Consider the following 19,910-nt stretch of genomic DNA (forward strand, 5'->3'; position numbering starts at 1 on the left):
GTTTTCAATCATATGTGGTGTATACATAGGAGTAGAGTTGCTAGCTCATATGGTTCCTTCTATGTTTAAATTTTTGAAGTACTGATAAACTGCTTTCTGTAGCAGGTGCACAATTTAGCATTTCCACCAACACTCTAGAAGAGTTCTAACTTCTCCACCTCTCCACCGATATTTGTTCTTTTTAAGTAATTCCCATTCTAGTGGGTGTTAATTGGTACCATCAGGTGGTTTTGATTTACGTTTCTGAAAAGACTAATAATGGAAGCATCTTTCATAGAACTGTTGGCTATTTGTATATCTTCTTTGGAGAATTGTATATTTAAGACCTTTGCCTATTTTTAAAATTTGCATATAATTGTACATATTTATGTAGTACATATATTTTCATGCATCCATAAAATGTCTGATAACCAAAAAAGGATAACTGGGATACTCATCACCTAATGCATTTATTATTTGTTTGTGTTGGAAACATTTCAAATGTTCTTTTAGGTATTTGGAAATAAGCATTAAATTATTGCTAACTATGGTCGCCCTAAGTACGCTATTGAACACTAGAACTTACTCCTTCTGTCCAACTGTATTTTTGTAGCCATTAACCAACCTCTCTTCATTCCCCTCCTTTCCTAACTTCTGGTATCCACCATTCTACTCTATAGTTCCATGAGATGGATTCTTTCAGCTCCTGCACATGAGTAAGGACATGTGATAATTTGTCTTTCTGCATCTGGCTTATTTGACTTAACGTAGTGTCCTACAGTTCCATTCATGTTGCTGCAGATGACAGGATTTTATTCCTTTTTCTGGCTCAATAATCTTCCTTTTTATATGTATGTCACATTTTCTTAATCCATTCATCCGTCAGTGAACACTTAGGTTGATTCTATATCTTTGCTATTGTGAATAATGATGCAATAAACATGGCAATGCATATATCTCTTTGCTGTACTGATTTCCTTTCTTTTGAATATATACTCAGCAGTGGGATTGCTGCATCATATGGTAACTCTATTTTTAGCTTTTTGGGGAAACTCCATCCTATGTCCCATAGTGGCTGTATTAATATACATTTACAGCAACAGTATACAAGCATTCCTCTTTGCTTCCTAGCCAGCAACTGTTATTCTCTGTCTTTTTAGTAAAAGCCATTTGAACTGGGGTAATATGGTATCTCACATGGTTTTGATTTGCGTTTCCCTGACGGTTAGTGATGTTTAACGTATTTTCATATATCTGTTGGCCATTTGTGTCTTTCTTTCAGAAATGTCTATTCAGATCATTTGCCCATTTGTAAATCAGATAATTTGGTTTTTGGTTATTGAGCTGAGTTTGTTTTACATTGTGATTTGTTATTCCATTGTTAGATCAATAGTTTGCTAAGATATTCTCTCTTTCTGTAGGTTGTCTCCTCACTTTGTTGTTTTCTTTGCTGTGCAGAAGCTTTCTAGCTTGATTTACTCTCATTTGTCTATTTTCGCTTTGATTGCCAGTGCTTTTCAGATCTTATACAAAAAATCTTTCCCCAGAACAATGTCTTAAAGCATTTCCCCAGGCTCTTATTCTAGTAATTTCATATTTTCGGGTCTTTTCTTAAATTTGTTTAGCCTTGTTCTGTGGCCTAACATATGCTCTATACTGGAGAATGTTCCATATGCTGATAACAAGAATGTATATTCTATAGCAATTGGATGAAATATTTTGTAAAGGTCAGTTAAGTTCATTTGGTCTAGAGAACAGTTTAATTTCAATGTTTCTTTGTCTAATTAAGCTGTCCATTACTGAAAGTGGAGTACTGAAGTCTCCCAGTGTTGTTGTACGCCATTCTATCACTCTGTTTAGATCTTCAAATGTTTGCCTTATATATTTCTGTGTTCCAGTGTTGGGTACATACATATATACAATTGTTATATCCTCTTGCTGTATTGGCATTTTCATTGTTATACAGTGATCTTCTTTGCCTCTCTTTACAGTTTTTGACTTTTAATCTATTGTATCTAAGTATGGCCTTTCTCTCTCTCTCTCTCTCTCTTTCTTTCTTTCTCTCTCTCTTTCTTTCTTTCTTTTTTTTGAGATGGAGTCTCGCTCTGTGGCTCAGGCTGGAGTGCAATGGCATGATCTCGGCTCACTGCAATCTCTGCCTCCTGGATTCAAGGGATTCTCCTGCCTCAGCCTCCCAAGTAGCTGGGATTACAGGCGTGTGCCACCACGCCCAGCTAATTTTTGTATTTTTAGTAGAGACAGGGTTTCACCATGTTGGCCAGGCTAGTCTTGAACTCCTGACCTCAGGTCATCCGCCTGCCTTGGCCTCCCAAAGCGCTAGGATTACAGGCGTGAGCCACCACGCTGGGCCAGAGTATAGCCTTTCCGGTTCTTTTTTCACTCCTGTTCATTTTCATGTTGCTGCTGATGCCCTCTCTGATTTGAGGTCTTCTTTGTCTCAGTAAAAGATGAGTCCCCAAATTTAATGCACTGGGGTTGCTAGCTTCGACTCCACTTTTTGTCTCTAGCTGCCCTCAGAGATTTTTCTTCCTACAGGCAGTCAGGATGCTTTCTAGGGAGTGAGGCAAGAACAGCATTCCTGCAAAGGACACCAAAATGGGAGAGAAGCTAGCTGCCTGCCTGGATCTCACATTTTACAGAGGAAACCGTGAGTCCAGGGGGAATTTTCTACATGGTGCCTAGCAGCTTTGAGTTGGGGAATCACAGAGACAGAAGTCTATTAATCTTTCCAGCTGCTCATATGTATTCACTTTCTTGTGGACCCACAGATCGTCATAGTCTCAATTTTCAGTTCTGCAATATTGCTTGTGACAATCTTGGCACTAGACAGCTATTTTTAGTTTTCTTTGGGGTAAAGTCAGATTGCTTCCACTCTACCATTTTGGTGATGTCACTCTCCCTTGGCCTATTTTTTAAAAATTGGGTTGTCTTTTGTTGTTTTTAAGAGTCCTTTATATGTATTGGATATTAGCAGTTTTTAGATAATTGATTTGGAAATATTTCCTCCCACTCCGTAAGTTGGCTTTTCAAGTTCTGAATTGTGCACTTTGATGCAAAATTTTTTAATTCCAGGGAAGTCCAATTTATTTTTTCTTTTGTTATTGGTGCTTTTGGCGGTATAGCTAAAAAATCATTGCCAAATCTAAAGTTTTGAAGACTTATTCCTGTAGTTTCCCTGAAGATTTTATAGCTTTAGCTCTTACCTTTAGACATTTGATACATTTCAAGTTAATTTTTGCACATGATGTGAGGTAGAGGTCTAACTTCATCCTTTTGCATGTGGATAACCAGTTGTCTAAGCACTATTTCTTAAGGAGTCTATTCATGTCTCATTAAATGAACTTGATAACTTTGTGAAAAGTCAATTGACCACAATGTCTGAGTTTATTTTCAGACTCTTCATCTCTTCCATTAATCACTGTGTGTATTCTTATTTGATCATCAGCCTGCTTTGATTACTCTAGATTTTCTAGTAAATTTTGAAATCTAGAAGTGTGTCTTCCACCTTGGTTTTTCTTACTCAAAGTTTGGTTACTCAGATCTCTTGCAATTTAATAGGATCTTTAGAATTTGCTCTTTCTTTTTCCCAAAAATAAATGCTCATGGGAATAATAATTAGGATTACATTAAATCTGTAGATCTCTATGGCTAGTATTGCCATATTATAAATATTTAGTCTTCTAACTCATTACCCACAGGATGTCCTTTTTAAAAATCCAGGTAATCATTAAGTTCTTCTCCAATATTTTGTGATTTTTCAATGTACAAGTCTTTCATCTGTTTAGTGAAATATTCTCCTTAAAATATGATTTATTTTGATGCTATTATAAATGGAATTGCTTTCTTAATTCAATTTTCAGATTGTTCATTGCTAGTGTACACAACTATAACTGATTTTTATGATTTAATGTTCTATCCTGTGGGGCTTGCTGAATATTGTTCATTAGCTCTAATATGGTTTTTCTGCATTTTAAAGCATTTTTATAAGATCATCATCTTTATGAAGAGAGATAATTTCCATTTTTTTTTCTTTTCAACTTGGATGCCTTTTATATATCTTCATTGTCTGATGACCCTGACTAGAATTTTAAGTGTACTGTTCAAGAAAAGGGCAAAAGTGTGCATTCTTGCCTTGTTCATGATCTTGGGAGGAAAGCTTTCAGTCTTTCACTCTTGAGTATAATACTACCTGTAGATTTTTTATAAATGCCCCATATATCGTGTTGAGAAAATGATCTTCTAATGATAGATTCTTGATTGTTTTGAGTTGCCTTTCCAGAGAGAAGGACTACAGAAGTTCCCTAATGCATAATTTTCATTGATGTCACTTTCGCCACCTGTTTTTGAATTTGTAGAAACAATCATGCTTCTTGAAAACATACCTGCCACAATAGTCATACATGATAACGTGAAGTGAGATCACGGGTAATGCCATCTCCAACAAATACTATTAAAATGTAGATTGATTTTCAATCCCTTTCACTGTTTTTGGTTTATGTGTTTATGTACAACAGTCCACTAGAAGAAGATGTAACTCTTCCTTGATTAGCTCAGTGGTTCAATTTCTCTTTATGCCCTTCTAGTCTTCAGACAATTGGGTACCCTTGAGACCCTCAGAAAACTTACTTGCTCCTGCTACATCCCACCTGGAATTGGTCTGTCCTTGGTGTTCTCACATTGCTGCAACAAATGACTCATGCCTCACAGCAGAGTGACACTGCCTGAAAGCCTGCTAACTCTTGCTCCAAGGGAGAAACATAACGCACCCATCCATTCCCCACGTAGGCACCGTGTAAAGTCCCAGGAAATACTTGAAGTATATGTAACACATGGGAATGTTGTTATTTTGGTGTTAAATGATGCGACCATGAGATATAACTCTGTGTAACCTCGACAGGAATTGAACATATGCATTATGAGTATCATTCCATGTGGAGTATATGTGGCGGGCAGCAATGACAACTATCGGATCCCTCCTCTATGGCTGATGCCAAATTACTGCCTATAGTGCAACACATGAGGCTAGAACATGAAGAACTCCCTGGTTGTCTGGGCGGGGAGCCAGATCAAAGAACACCAGAATTTGTAAATTGCTTGCCAGAGAAGATCTCCAAGTTTCAAGTAATTTTCTCCTTGTGCCTTCATCCCCTGAAAAAGATTTTTATACCATTAAGTGTACTGGCCCCTTAACTCTGTGAAATAAATCATACCCTCAAAGTCTTGGACAGGAGGATATTTAATTTCTGAAAGCACAAGATTCTTAATGAAGGCGGGCCTTGTTTGATTTCAAGTGGAAAACAAAAGCAAAAGTGCAGCGGTAAGACCAGCTGGCCCCAAACTGGGCTAAATGCAAGGCAGCCATGTTTGGTGGCGCCTTTGTGGATGCGTGGCGTTTTTTCATACAGGAAGGGCGGGAGTAGAGGGCGCCAAGACAAGACTACTTAGCATATTTGGAGCACTACTGCCATCGTGAGGATGTCGTTTAACGAAACCCTACGCCATTACAGAGTTCTAGTGAGGGCTACCTGTTGGGACAGGTCTGGTCTGGTAAGAGGTGGAAGAGGCTTGGCCTCTATGCTGGGAGGCCTCGCCTACTCGTCTAAGGCTTTAAAAGAGACCTGGACATTGGCGGTATCTTGCTATAGAACCTGGAGTGTGAAGGTTCTAATAGCAAATCCTGTAAACTTCCCTTGGAATAACCCTGTTAATTGTGCGCAACACTGATGCTACCAGAGACCCAAAGATCCATAGCAAGATGACAGCTCGTGGAAACCTTCTGACTCTTGCTCCAAGGGGCAGGAACAGCAAAGAGATGCCCATAAGAGCCTACATGTGTCTTTGAGAGGGTTTCTGCTGTCCTGCCCACACCAGGAGGAACTGAGGCCCCGACCCACGACTTCCTGTACCAGGACCTCCTGGCAGCTGCTGCTTCACTCCAAGCCCCTCACTCTCCAGGTTCTACACCAAGATACCGCCAAATTCCAGGTCTCTCTTCAGGCCTTAGAGGAGAAGGCAACAAGACCTAGTCTGGAGCCCAATCCTCTTCCACCTCCTCACAGACCAGACTTTCCCCCACAGCGAGGCTTCCCGGGAAGGACGCTGTAATAGCCTATTCTGTCTTTAAACGATTTCCTCACGGTGGCAGTAGTGCTTCAGATTTTTCAAGGACGCCCTGTCTTGGAGCAGTCTTCTCCCGCCCTTCCTGTCTGAAAAAACGCCACCCAGAGACAAATGCGCCAGGAGGCATGGCTTCCTTGCATTTTGCACAGTTTGGGGCAACCTGTGCATATTCCTGTACTTTTGCTTTTCTTTTCCATGTGAAATCAAGTCAAAGCCTAAACGACCCATCCTCATCAGGAATCTTGTTCTTTCAAGAAATTAAATGTTTTCCAGACTTAGTCTATGTGGATTGGCTCAGTACTTTCACATGGTATCAAAATGTCTGTCTCAGGCCGGAAATTAGACCGATCAGAGAAGAAAAGCGATAATAAATGGTCAGAAGCCTGGAGATCATCATGAGCCACCAATTCACAAGTCTAGGTGATCTTTGACCTATTCCCCTCCCCAGACAACCAGGGAGTCCTCCACCATTTTCTCAGTTTATGTGATGAATTGTCAGAAAGTGTTTGGTAGAAGTAGGAAGAGAAGGCCAAGACAGCGCACATCATTGTTTGTAATACATTGTTCCACAGGGTATGATACATATACTTACATCTGTATAAACTCCCATTAGAAGTTACACAGTTTTGGGGCAGACGCAGTGGCTCACGCCTGTAATCCCAACACTGGGAGGCCGAGGCCGGTGGATCACTTGAGATCAGGAGTTTGAGACCAGCCCGGCCAACATGGTGAAACCCTGTCTCTACTAAAAATACAAAGATGAGCCAGGTGTGGTGGCCCATACCTGTAGTCCCAGCTACTCAGGAGGCTGAGGCAGGAGAATCGCTTGAACCCGGGAGGTGGAGGTTGCAGTGAGCTGAGATCACGCCACTGCACTCCAGCCTGGGCGACAGAATGAGTGAGACTCTGTCTCAAAAAAAAAAAAAAAAAAGATAGTTACAGTTTTAAAAATTGTCCTCTGTTTAACAGTGAATAATTTATATTTCCATATGTTCCTATGCCATTAAATATTTTTCAGCTTCTTCTTGTGACTTGAGTGTGTGTGTGTGTGTGTGTGGCTGCATGCGTGTGTGTGTGTGTTACCTCTTATCTCTTAGGTTTCAGTCTTACAATATCTTCTTATTAGCAATGGTGTTTGCAAGCCAGGTACAGTCTCGTGTTCTTGTAGTTTCAGCTTCTTGGAAGGCTGAGGCAGGAGAATAGCTTGGGCCCAGGAGCACAGCAGCTTGAAGAACATAGTGACACCTTAGTCTCTAAAAAAAAAAAAATTAAAAAAGAATGATGTTTGCCACATAGTTCAAAAATAATCTTGTGTACATCAAGAAGAATAACACCATCATAAAATCTGTTAAGACAACTGATAACATTTTGGGTTATTTTCTTCCATACTTTTCAATGTATAGATACATACGCCTACTATATTTTGTTCACACAAAAAATAAATCTATATTAAAATTGGATTAATCTGTACATTGTGGTTTGGATCAGACCAGATGTGTATTCTGACAAAGTTTTGAAGGGAAAGTATTTGCTTGCATTAAATGCATGTACAAATTCTCCTTAACATCTTGTTTTGTATAAATAAGTACATACACACATACATACGGATATAGGCACAGATCATGGTAACTGAAATGATTACCATGACTAATCACTACCATGACTAATCATTACTATGGTTAGTAAACATGTGTACACACATAGGTGTATAAATACCATAAATAAGTGGTCTCTCAATCCCAATAGGAAATGACTTTTAAAATGGTTTTATCACACATTCACATCTTCTATTGGTCATATAAGAACTTCTCTATTTAAAGTTCCCATATATTTGTATGTCCAGTGTTCAAATATGTTCTCTACATTTATTGTAGCTTAAACATTTGCAAACTTGTTAAATATTCTTAAAGATTATTCTTAAATATTTTGTGGGATGCCAGGTTGTTTTTAAGAGTGCCTTCCTATTTTTGGCATTTCTCGAAATTAGATCTGCTTATTTACAATATTTTCAGATACAGTAGCCCTGTTTAAAGAAAAGCAGGTAGGTCACAGTTAATGCCACCACCAAGAAACAAGTAATTTCAAAATGTGGATCTATTATCAGCATTCCCTTTCTCTTTCTTTCTTTCTTTCTTTTCTTTTTCTTTTTTCTTTTTTTTTTTTTTTTTTGGCAGTTTCTCGACTTTATTAGCCTGGAGCTCCTCTCCGACATCCCCAGGGGCTGGTCTCTGGTCCCTGGGCACAGTGAGCAGGACTGAGGTCAGACGGGTTCGGCCCCTGGCCATAGCAGCTTGGGACAGCTGGGCCAAGGGAACAACAGGTGCAAAAGTCCAAATGCTGGCACTTCAGGTGTGGCCGGCACCCAGCCAGGCGCAACAGTGGATGGGCAGGACGCCATGCTCCTCTCCTGGCGATAGGTAGACCATAGCAGCGCTCCCTCCCAGCAGCCGCTAGGAACAGCTGGTGATTCTAGCCAGGAAGTGCTGCGCCCACCACTCGTCCAAGTCAATGGGCACGAAGTTCTGCAGCCGGGGATTGGGGATCCTCTCCACTGCACAGGCCTTGTCCCGCCCTCACCGGCTGGGCCACCATCCAGCTGCTGCCGCACCTGCTGCCAGGCTTCGGACACAAAGCGGACATTCTCCTTGTGGGCCAGTGTGTAGGTCTCCTGGGTCCCCTGGAGGGATGCGGACTTGGAGGGGTCCCGCCGGCGATTCACACGATTGAACACAAGCCTTGGCCCTGGACTCGACAGGGGCCAGGGTCCCAGCGGCTGCGCGAAGGGCTGCGCCCGCTGGGGCTGCAAGGTCGGCGGCGCGGGCTGCCGGCTTTTCAGGAGCTCCTGGAGCTGGCCCTTCACCTGCTGCTGCGTGAGACCTGTGCGGCGCTGCGCGACCAACTTGCTGGGCCCGTTGATGATGGTGTACAGGCGCGCCGCTCCCAGACTGCCGCCGGCCCCCCACCAGATCTCAGTATTCCGTTTTTCTATGTTTCGAAGAAATATAAATTACTGAATTCCATCTGTGGTCAATAAGGATTTTGCACCAACTTTTTCAGTACACGTTTGTTCTTGATTGCTTCTCAAATTATGAATATCAGCTTTTTGAGAAATCTCTTAGAATATTCAAATCTATGAAGGACAAGCAAAAACACTGCATCGTAAATCCCATTTTCATGAAGCAACCACCATCAGCAGCTTGATGGCTACATGCATTCAAATATTATAAATGGATTCTATGATTGTTCATGAGAGGTGATACTATTTAACTAAAGCCATAGAGGCTTATTAATATACTCCCTTATTTGCACAACAAAGTGTTCAACATACACACACAATCACATTAATTACTCCCTTCAATTCCATCCTCATCAAACTATAGGTAGTATTTAGTGCCTTGAATATTTCACACAATATTAGGTAATGGGAAATTTCCAATGGTATGGAGTAACTAATAGCACTTTATTGCTAACTCTCATAACATTTCTTTATTGTTCAAAAATAACAATGAATCAACTAGTGCTCAAATCCTAAGGATGATATAAACACTTAGCAAAAAAATGAAAAATTGAACAATTATAGCAGAAGTTAATGAGGCATATTCTCTATCACATAAACTCAATCAAAATTCAATTACTGTCTTTCTCAACTGCATTTAGCTCGTTCTTCTATTTGCATTTTATTGGGGGGGGTAGAGGGAATGTACATGTGCAGGAATTTTTTTTTGTTATAAACATCAAATAACACCCTTTATGTGAAATTTCCTTCTAATTTAATATTTTTCCTTCTATCATTTTTCTCAGGTTTTATATAGAAAGGCTACTTAAAATGTCACTAAACATACTTCAGCTAATTGGATTTTGTGTTAAATAATAATTTGTTAGAAGTTTTTAATTTTCTTGACTAGTAAGAGCAAGACATTTAATCATCCCAGCATGTAAACAGTGCTGTTTATTTTTAGATAAAAACATGGAATTACTCAGAATGTTATCAGTACTAAGCCTTATTTGTCAATGTGTCAAGTCTTCATTATAAATAAAAGTAAAACTGGAAAATGTGCTCTCAAAAACTCAGCTTTAGAGAAGTAGACACTGTTAGTTGTTTTGTTTGAATTTTTTCAATTTACAGATACATTACAATGTGCATATTGGCTTTCAAGAATACATACATGTTTAGACGTTTGGTTCAAGGTTATCACATGTTAGAAGTAAAATGCCCTTGACTTTGCCATTTCTCTTACCTAGTGTTAGCAAACTTACATGGTTTGATCCCCAAGGTCCAACTGTTTGCTTTTCTCCCTAAATCAGAGGCAGGGAATGTCTCTGCCAATCAGGCCACAGAGAATGGAATTCAGACTTTGTGAAGGCTGAAGGGACTACCTAAGGAGCCTAACTCATCTAGTCAAGGCTTTCTGTGAGTGTTCTTTAGATGATATTTGAAGGGAAGGTTAGAGGTCATTTTTCTCTTTCACAAAATACCTGGAAGACCTCGTGCTTTGCTTCCCAGAGCCTCTGCAAGGCACTGCTGTGTGTCAGTACACCTATGTCCATAGGCCATCCTTGAAATCAACCATGATAAGTCAAAAAGAGAGTTAGGCACAGGCCAGGATGTCACAAAAGCCAGTTCCCTTCTCCTGGTACAGCATGGTCTACATGGTAGGTGATGGAATCTTACCTTTCAAGGTAAGATATATTTTTATATCTTTTAGGTCTAGTTGACTCATAACTTTGTTCACATCCTCTAATTCCTTAATGATCTTCAGCTTAGTTGTTTCATTCATTACTTAAGGTGGGGTATTGGGCTGGGTGACGTGGCTCACGCCTGTAATCCTAGCACTTTGGGAGGCTGAGGCGGGCAGACCACTCGAGGCCAAGAGTTCAAGACCAGCATGGCCAAAATGGTGAAACCCCTTCACTGCTAAAAATAAACAAATTAGCTGGGCACGTTGGCGCACGCTTGTAATCCCAGCTACTAGGGAGGCTGAGACACAGGTATTGCTTAAACCCAGGAGGCGGAGATTGCAGCCAAGATGGTGCCACTACACTCCAGCCTGAGTGACAGAGTGAGAGACTCTGTCTCTAAATAAATAAATAAATAAATAAATAAATACATAAAGTGGGGTATTGAAGTCACCAACTTACTTTTTAGAACTCTATTTTGTCCTTTAGTTCTGTTCAGTTTTTGCCTCATGTATTTGAGGACTCTTGTAAAATAAATATGTATGTTTAATTAGTACATCTTGACAGACTGACCTTATCATTATATAATGTCCATCTTTGTCTCTTGAAACAATTATTGTCTTAAGGTATATTTTGTCTGGTATCAGTACCGTCAGACCAATTTTCTTTTGGTTACTTTTTACATGAAATATTTTTTTCATGCTATTACTATTAACCATTTGTGAATTGGATCTAAAGCCAACTCTTTTAGACAGCTAGAGTTGGATGTTCTAAAAAATCCATTCTGCCAATCTTTGCCTTGGAGTTTAATCCATTTAAAGTAATTACTGGTAAAGAGGGACTTATTCCTGCTATTTTGCTATGTATTTTCTGTATGTCTTATAGCTTTTTTCTCAATTCCATAATTCCTACCTTCTTTTGTGATTAATTGATCTTTTCTAGTGCACCATTTTTATTCCTTTCTATTTCTTTTTCTCTATATACTAATTTTTTTCTTTATGGTTATCCTGCAGAATACAATTAATATCTTAATTTTAGAGTAATCAGTTTTTATTAAACTACAAAGTAGTTTATATAGTACATAAAACCTACTCCTTTAAAGCTCTAATCCCTTTTGTGTTATTTTTACAAATGACATCATTAAACATTGTGTACTTATTAATGCAGACTTATAATTATTGTTTCATTCATTTGTTTTTAAAATCATATGGGAAGGAAAGGGAATTATAAACCAAAAATATAATTCTTCTGGCTTTTTTATGTATCTATGTAGCTACCCTTTTCTTTGTTCCTTATTTCTTCATATGGTTTTGAGTTACTATCTAGCGTCTTTTCATTTCATCCTGAGAGACTCCGTTTTGCATTTCTGTTATGGGAGGTCTACTACTGGTGGAATCTGTAAGTTTTTTTCTATCTAGGAATGTCTTAATTTCTCCTTCATTTCTGAAAGTTAGTCTTGGGGGATATGGAATTATTGACAAGTTTGTTTGCTTTAGAACTTTAAATATGTTATCCCACTGCCTTTTGGCTTCCATGGTTTCTGAAGAAAAACTGGCTGCTAATCTTATTGAGGAGTCCTTGTATATAATTAAGCCCTTTCTCTTATGATGCTTTCAAGATTCTTGCTTTGTCTTTGTCTTATGACAGCAGGATTATAAGCTTTCTCATTGTAGATTTCTTCGTGTTTATCTTACATGGAGTTTGTTGAGCTTCTTGCATGTTTATATTCATGTGTTTCAATTGCTCTAGCTTCACATTCACTGACTTTTTTCTAACTGTTCTAATCTGCTGTTGGAAACTTCCAGTGATCTTTTTTTTTCATTTCAGTTTCTGTACTTTTCAGTTCCAAAAGTTATATTTGTTTTTTTAAAAAATAATTTCTCTCTCTTTATTGATGTTCTCTACTTGGTGAGACATTATTCTCTTGGTTTCTTTTAGTTCTTTGTATTTCATTTATGGTAACACTTTGAGCATATTTAAGAGAGTTGACATAACTCTTTTCTAGTAAGCCCAATGCCTGGGCTTCCTTCTGCACAGTTTCTATGAATTTCTCTTTTCCCTGTGAGTAGGCCATACCTTCTTGTTTTCTTTGCATGTCTTATGTTTTGTTTATCATTAAAAATTAAATGTTTTGGGCCGGGTGCGGTGGCTCACGCCTGTAATCCCAGCACTTTGGGAGGCCGAGGTGGGCGGATCACGAGGTCAGGAGATCAAGACCATCCTGGCCAACATGGTGAAACCCGTCTCTACTAAAAATACAAAAATTAGCTGGGTGTGGTGGCGCGTGCCTGTAGTCCCGGCTACTCGGGAGGCTGAGGCAGGAGAATGACTTGAACCCAGGAGGCAGAGGTTGCAGTGACCCGAGACCACGCCACTGCACTCCAGCCTGGTGACAGAGCAAGACTCCATCTCAAAAAATAAATAAATAAATAAATAAAAATAAAAATTAGATGTTTTGATATCATACTGTATCAACTCTGGAAATTAGATTTCTAAACACACTTGCCTCCCCACCCCATGGGGTTAGTTGATAGCAGTTGTGTGTTGTTGTTTGTTATTTGCTTTTTTAGTAACTTTTCTTAAATATTTTTGTAAAGTCTGTATTTTTATCATTTGTAGCCACTGGAGTCAGTGTTCTGATAGCTTAGTAGTCACCTAGTACTCTGACAGTTTCCTTAAACACGTGGAGCCTAAGAAAGAAAGAAAAGTAGCTGGGTGCGGTGGCTCATGCCTGTAATCCCAGCACTTTGGGAGGCTGAGGCAGGTGGATCACCTGAGGTCAGGAGTTCGAGGCTAGCCTGGTCAACATGGTGAAACCCTGTCTCTACTAAAAATACAAAAATTAGCTAGGCATGGTGGCGCAAGCCTGTAATCCCAGCTACTCTGGAGGCTGAGGCAGGAGAATCGCTTGAACCCGGGAGGCGGAGGTTCAGTGAGCCGAGATCGTGCCATTGTACTCCAGCCTGGGCTACAAGAGCGAAACTCCGTCTCAAAAAAAAAAAAAAAAAGAAAGAAAGAAAGAAAGAAAGAAAGATAAGTATTCTCTAAGTCCTTGAAAACTGGCTCTGTGTGTTGGGGCACTCTTTCAACTAGCCAGGCTGTAGTCTTCACTTCTAGCTTGCAAGGGGCCTGAAAGCTAGGGAGATCTGAGACCTTAAGCTCTTCTCAGGCATTTTCTGCATAATTGTCCAGCCCTGCCCATGTGCATGGCTTTCTTATTTCTCTAGTGTATACAAGAACATTTTAAAGTTCTTATTCCCCCAAGTATTTCCTTTCATAGCCTCTTCCTTCCCATGCTTTTCCATCTGCTTATTATTTATTTTAACTGTTGTCCCTTGCCTCAGATTCTTATAGCCAGTACTTGTGTCTTTAAGTTTTTTCAACACATGCCCCTCAGGAGTTGTTCCAAACTTGGAAACACTCCAAGTGAGGCAAAACAAAAAGCAAGCTCTTACACCAATGCTTTAGGGAGCCAAAAGACAGATCAAACTGGAATGCAACAATTCTTTGAGAATAAGTTCTGTATTATACCTATGCACGAGGGTAGGAGCTATACTGAAGGCACTGTGGAGGCTGGGGGATGGTAGACAGGTAATTTAAAATGCCGCAGCTCTCTTGCTCTCTCACCACAGTCACTTATTTCTTCACCAAGGCTTCCCTGGGTGTTGTAAGTTTTTGACAAGCTCTAGAGTTCTGTAAAAGTGGATTCTGACACTTCTTTCTTTCTTTCTTTCTTTTTTTGAGACGGAGTCTCGCTGTGTCGCCCAGGCTGGAGTGCAGTGGAGCGATCTCGGCTCACTGCAAGCTCCGCCTCCCAGGTTCACGCCATTCTCCTGTCTCAGCCTCCCGAGTACCTGGGAGTACAGGCGCCCGCCACCAGGCCCAGCTAATTTTTTGTATTTTTAGTAGAGACAGGGTTTCACCGTGTTAGCCAGGATGGTCTCGATCTCCTGACCTCGTGATCCACCCGCCTCGGCCTCCCAAAGTGCTGGGATTACAGGCGTGAGCCACGGCGCGGGGCCGACACTTCTTTCTAGTTCATGCCTGGCTCTTGCTGCTTTTGTGGAGGGATGATGTGCCAACGTGTCCTCCTTCATGATCTTCAGTGACATCATTTTTGCCACCTGATTTTTGCACTTCTAGAAATAATCACATTTCTTTGCAATGTTCCTTCTACAACAGGCATGTATGAAGTCATAGAGTGATATCACAAGGAATGACACCTCTGGCAGGCAAGGACTTGGAAATATGTGTTCATTTTCAATCCTTTTCACTGTCTGTGTTGAAATAGCTTAGTCATATGTAAAACATCTAAATTAGATTGAATTATACTTCAGTTTTTGTTTATGCTTGGCTAACATATTTGGATTACTTCTTCTCCATCTGTTTTTTCATATCTACTCCTTTAGACGTTTCATTACTTCTTGGTTTGACTACGTGGCCCCACTTCTCCTCAATTCCTCCTGGCTGCAGGCAGTGAATCTAGATGTTTGACCTGAGATCTTCAGCAAGCACACTTGCCTCTGCAATGTCATCTGGAATTGGCCTGTTCTTTGTGTTCTGACACAGCTGCCACAAGAAACCAACGTCCCATAGCTTCTTTGAAGAGTCCTTGTATATAATAAGGCCTTCATCATAGGATGGTGGTACCACGTGAAAGCCTGCTAACTCTTGCTCCAAGGGGCAGGAATAGGAGACAGATGCCCACAAGAGCTTGCATTTGTGTTTGAGTGGGTCCCTCCAGTCCTGACCACACCAGGAGGAAGTGAGGCCCCGCCCCATGACTTCTGTGCCAGTACCGCCTGGCAGCTGATGGTTCACTCCAAGCCCCTCACTCTCCAGGTTTTATACCAAGATACCACCAATGTCCAGGTCTCTGTTAAGGCCTTAGAGGAGAAGGCAAGGAGGCTCAGCATGAAGCCCCAGCCTCTTCCACCTACCCACAGACCAGACCTTCCCCAACAGCTGGGCCTCAAGGGAAGAACGCTGTAATGGGGTATTCTGTCTTTAAATGATTTCCTCACAGGGGCAGTAGTGCTGCATATTTTCAAGGAAACCTGCCTTGGGGCACTCTTCTCCCGCCCTTCCTGTGTGAAAAAACGCCACTCAGAGGTAAAGGCGCCACCAAACATGGCTGCCTTGCATTTTGCCCAGTTTGGGGCGACCTGCTCATACTGCTGGAATTTTGCCTTTGTTTCCATCTTAAATCAAACCAGGGCCTAAACTACCCACTTCCCCCCCCCCCCCCCCCACTAAACACTCAATAACTTTATTTGCCTTTGGTTGGCTCCTGGGTTTGGGGCGGGGTAGGGGTTGGCAGCAGCCCGGGCTTCGTGCGCCCTCTGGTGGACCTCAGAGGCAAGAACTGGAATCCCGGCCAAACCTGAGGACTTCACAGTCAATAGTTTAGGAGAGTTGCATGGTTCCTCAGGTCTGCAGCCCAGACCCAACAACAGTGGACGGGGCACGTTGGGAGGAGGCCCTGAACCTCTGGCTCTCATACTCGCCAGTGTTGGACACCCGCATGTTCTGCCGAGCCTTCATCTGCTTCACACGGTCCTTGTCCACTTCCTGCTTGGTGAGGATGAAGAGAAGGATACCACAAGGGAAGCCGATGGCCCAGGCCAGTCCCACAGCTTTCATGGGGTTCTTGCCCCTCTTTCTGGGAATGTATTACATCTCGGGGGATAGGAGTTCAGGTTCCTCCCTGCCTTCTTGGGAGCTGTGGGTTTGCAGTGCCTGGGTCCTGTTATGGGAAGCCTTGTTAGCTGTGGCTCCTGCGAGAATCCCCCGGAGGACGCGGGCATTTCTTGCCCTCCATCCCCCCGGCCCTTCAGCGCCTTAGCAGCTACCACCACCGCCATGTTCAGATCCCACCCTAAACCACCCACTTTTATCAGGCAATATTATCTTTCAAGAACTCAATTTCCACTTAACCTAGTCTTTGCAGTTCTGCTCTTAACTCAGTTTTACATCTCAAGCATTTTCCCTACATGATCAAATTGTTTACGTCTAGGGGCAAGTCTCAAGGAGCTAGGCCTAGGAGGAAGAAGACAATTTTGAAAAATTAAGGGCAGGATTGGGGCATTTCTAGGCAGCAGGCCACATGTTCCTTAACTTGGCTTGCTATTGTTAAAGAGAAAATTATTCCGGCACTTGTTAATATAAGGAAGACTATTCAAGACCACTGCAATAGGGACATTGCAATAGGTGAGAAATAGATCAGTCTCCATTCTGAGCATAGCAGAGACAGCTGGAGATTTATAGTCAAGGAGCAGAGTGAGGGGGGTCAGTGCATGGAACATCACAGAGAGGAGACATCAAGGGTAGGGGAATTCTTGCCAAACTGAGTTAAGATTCTTATTAAAACTGGACTAGGCAAGCCAAAGACAGGACTCAAGAATGAGCTGTTAAAAAGAGGGCTCAGAGGAGCCTATCTACAATTTGGTCAAGGAGATAGCCTTTGTCAATATTCATGCCCTCAAGGAGTCTTTCTCCATTTACGGGGTTAGACTCTGTAAAATGAGAGGCAACTGTTTGCTTGGAGCCCTAAGAGGAAGGCTTAGATACCGCTCATCACTTCATGCCATAAATGCCCACTTTGAGTAGTATACATATATAAATACGTATAAACCCCTATCAGAAGTTACTAAAAGGTTGTCTCATGATTTCATCTTTTAACCTGGGAACACAAGCACTTTCTCATATCATTAATTTTGTGCCTTATATTTTAAAATTTTTATTTCACTTTATTTTTGTTTGTTTTCATTGTATTTCTTCTCATTTGAAATTAGTTACTTAGTTTCCTCAGAAAGTTAAGGAAAATATTCATTGAAATAAATAACAAATATTACTGAACAGCTTAGTCATATTTCAACTTGTTAAATAGATTTAGGAGTAATTCAGTTTTTGTTTATGGTTGGCTATAATATTTGGACCATTTCTCCTCCATATCTCTCCAATGGAAACAAAATATATAGGACGAAATACAAAATTCTCCTTAAAAGTGTCAAAGAATTCACAAAAGAGAAAGTCTCAGATTAAAACTCTAATAGGGAGAATTAACGGGAACACCAGATTACCCAGTCTTTTTGGCCTTTCGGGTATTTGCTTACCTGGGTAGTATTGGCCTTCATTTTCAGGGACCTCACAGGTGGCAAAGAGCAGAAGATAGAAAAAGCCTGAAGGGAAGTATAACGATTAAAAAATAAAACACACTTAGGGATTTTCCTTTAACACAAGCACTTATCCCACATGGTTACAGGTTGGTTCTATGAATTCTTTTTCTTTTTTTTAAGATGGAGTTTCACTCTTTGTGCCCAGGCTGGAGTGCAATGGTGCGATCCTGGCTCACTGCAACCTCCACCTCCTGGGTTCAAGTGATTCTCCTGCCTCAGCCTCCCAAGTAGCTGGGATTACAGGTGCATGCCACCATGCCTAGCTAATTTTTGTGTTTTTAGTAGAGATGGGGTTTCGCCATGTTGGCCAGGCTGGTCTCGAACTCCTGACTTCAGGTGATCCGCCCGCCTGGGCCTCCCAAAGTGCTGGGATTACAGGCAGGAGCCACCATGCCGTCCGGTTTTATAAATTTTTAAGCAAAAGATGATTCCAATCTTATTCAAAACATTTTAGAGGGGAAATAGAGATGAATTACTTCCCAACATATTCTGAGCAACTTTTATAACATTGGTACCTAAATCAAACATAGATTGTGACTGAAGAGAAAAATACAAACTCACTTCAATTATAAGTGGAGACTTAAAAATTGAAAGATATGAGCATATTTAATCCATAGTTCTGTAAAAGACAATAAACTATGATCAACTTGGATTTATCTCATGACTGAAAGGGAGTTAAAACAGTGCAAAAGGACTAAATGTCATACACCACTTTTCCAAATAAAGGAGAAAAGTATATGGTCATCTCGATGCAGAAAAATAAAAACATTTGGTAAATTCAACAGCACTTACAATATAAACTTTTAGGAAGCCACGAATATAAAGGAACTTCCATAATCTGGTTATTATATCATTTAATCATTGCTCTGTGAAAAACTATTTTTTAACTCAGTGGCTTAAAAAACAAGCACTTATCATAACTAAAAAAAGTAAGGCCAAGTGCGGTGGCTCACGCCTGTAATTCCAACACTTTGGGAGGCTGAGGTAGGCGGATCACCTGAGGTCAGGAGTTCGAGACAGCCTGGCCAACGTGGTGAAACCCTGTCACTACTAAAATTACAAAAATTAGCTGGGCGTGGTGGCATGCTCCTGTAGTCCCAGCTACTCGGGAGGCTGAGGCAGGAGATTTGCTTGAAACTGGGAAGCACAGATTGCAGTGAGCCAAGATCATGCCACTGCACTCCAGCCTGGGCGACAGAGCAACACTCTGTCTCAAAAAAAAAAAAAAAAAAAAAAAAGAATCTACAAATATACTGTGTTGTTGTTATCATGGTCTTGCCTGGATTGTCAAGCATCTGGCATCAGCACTGGGTCAGGTTGGCAGCTCTGCTAATGCTATCTCTTACATGTTTGGGGGTAAATTCACTGTAGAGACTGCTGGTCTCTCCTCCCCATCCTGCAACAGGCCAGCCTGAGCATATTCATACACTGGTAGCAGGTTTGCAAGGAAAAGTGGAAGCACACAAGTCTTGTGAGACTCAGAGCTGTCACACCATGACTTCAGAATTTTATTAACTAAATCAAGTCACAAAGACAGCCCAGATTCAAGAAATAGGGAAAAAGAGTCCACCTTTTTCCTGGAAAAGGAACTGAAAATTCACATTCACCCTAGGAGGAGAATTTAGGACGTTTTCATGTTCAATTTAGTAGAGATATCTACAAAAACCTACATCTAACATAATGCTTAATGGGAAAATAGCTAAAGAATTCCTTTCACAGCCATGAATAATAGAAGGCTACTCAATTATAGCAATTCTACCAAAAAGAGTCCTGAAGGCAATGAAAAAAGAAAAATGAAGTGAAAACAGGATTAGAAAAGAAGAAAAGTAAAATGTGATATATATTATATAATTTTATACATGTGTAAAATAAGAGAATACATCAAACTGGGCATAAGATCAATATATAAAAGTAAACTGTATTTCTATATAGCAA

At 40.8% G+C, this 19,910-nt stretch overlaps 1 long non-coding RNA gene and 2 pseudogenes across 1 annotated transcript in view; all 3 read right to left on the reverse strand.

Moving 5' to 3' along the window:
- The window catches only part of LOC103785380 (uncharacterized), a 106,160-nt gene extending 98,451 nt beyond the window's left edge, over positions 1-7,709 (reverse strand). Inside the window, exon 1 of the long non-coding RNA XR_008622754.1 lies at positions 7,204-7,709. This is a non-coding gene — a long non-coding RNA (uncharacterized LOC103785380). The remainder of the gene's footprint in view (positions 1-7,203) is intronic.
- Positions 7,710-8,426: 717 nt separating this feature from the next.
- On the reverse strand, positions 8,427-10,898 carry LOC117974306 (MAPK regulated corepressor interacting protein 2-like; annotated as a pseudogene).
- Positions 10,899-16,189: 5,291 nt separating this feature from the next.
- Positions 16,190-16,661, reverse strand: LOC100982771 (probable hydrolase PNKD; annotated as a pseudogene).
- Positions 16,662-19,910: the final 3,249 nt, after the last annotated feature.

This window comes from Pan paniscus, chromosome X (genome assembly GCF_029289425.2).
Source record: "Pan paniscus chromosome X, NHGRI_mPanPan1-v2.0_pri, whole genome shotgun sequence".
Lineage (NCBI taxonomy): Eukaryota > Metazoa > Chordata > Mammalia > Primates > Hominidae > Pan > Pan paniscus.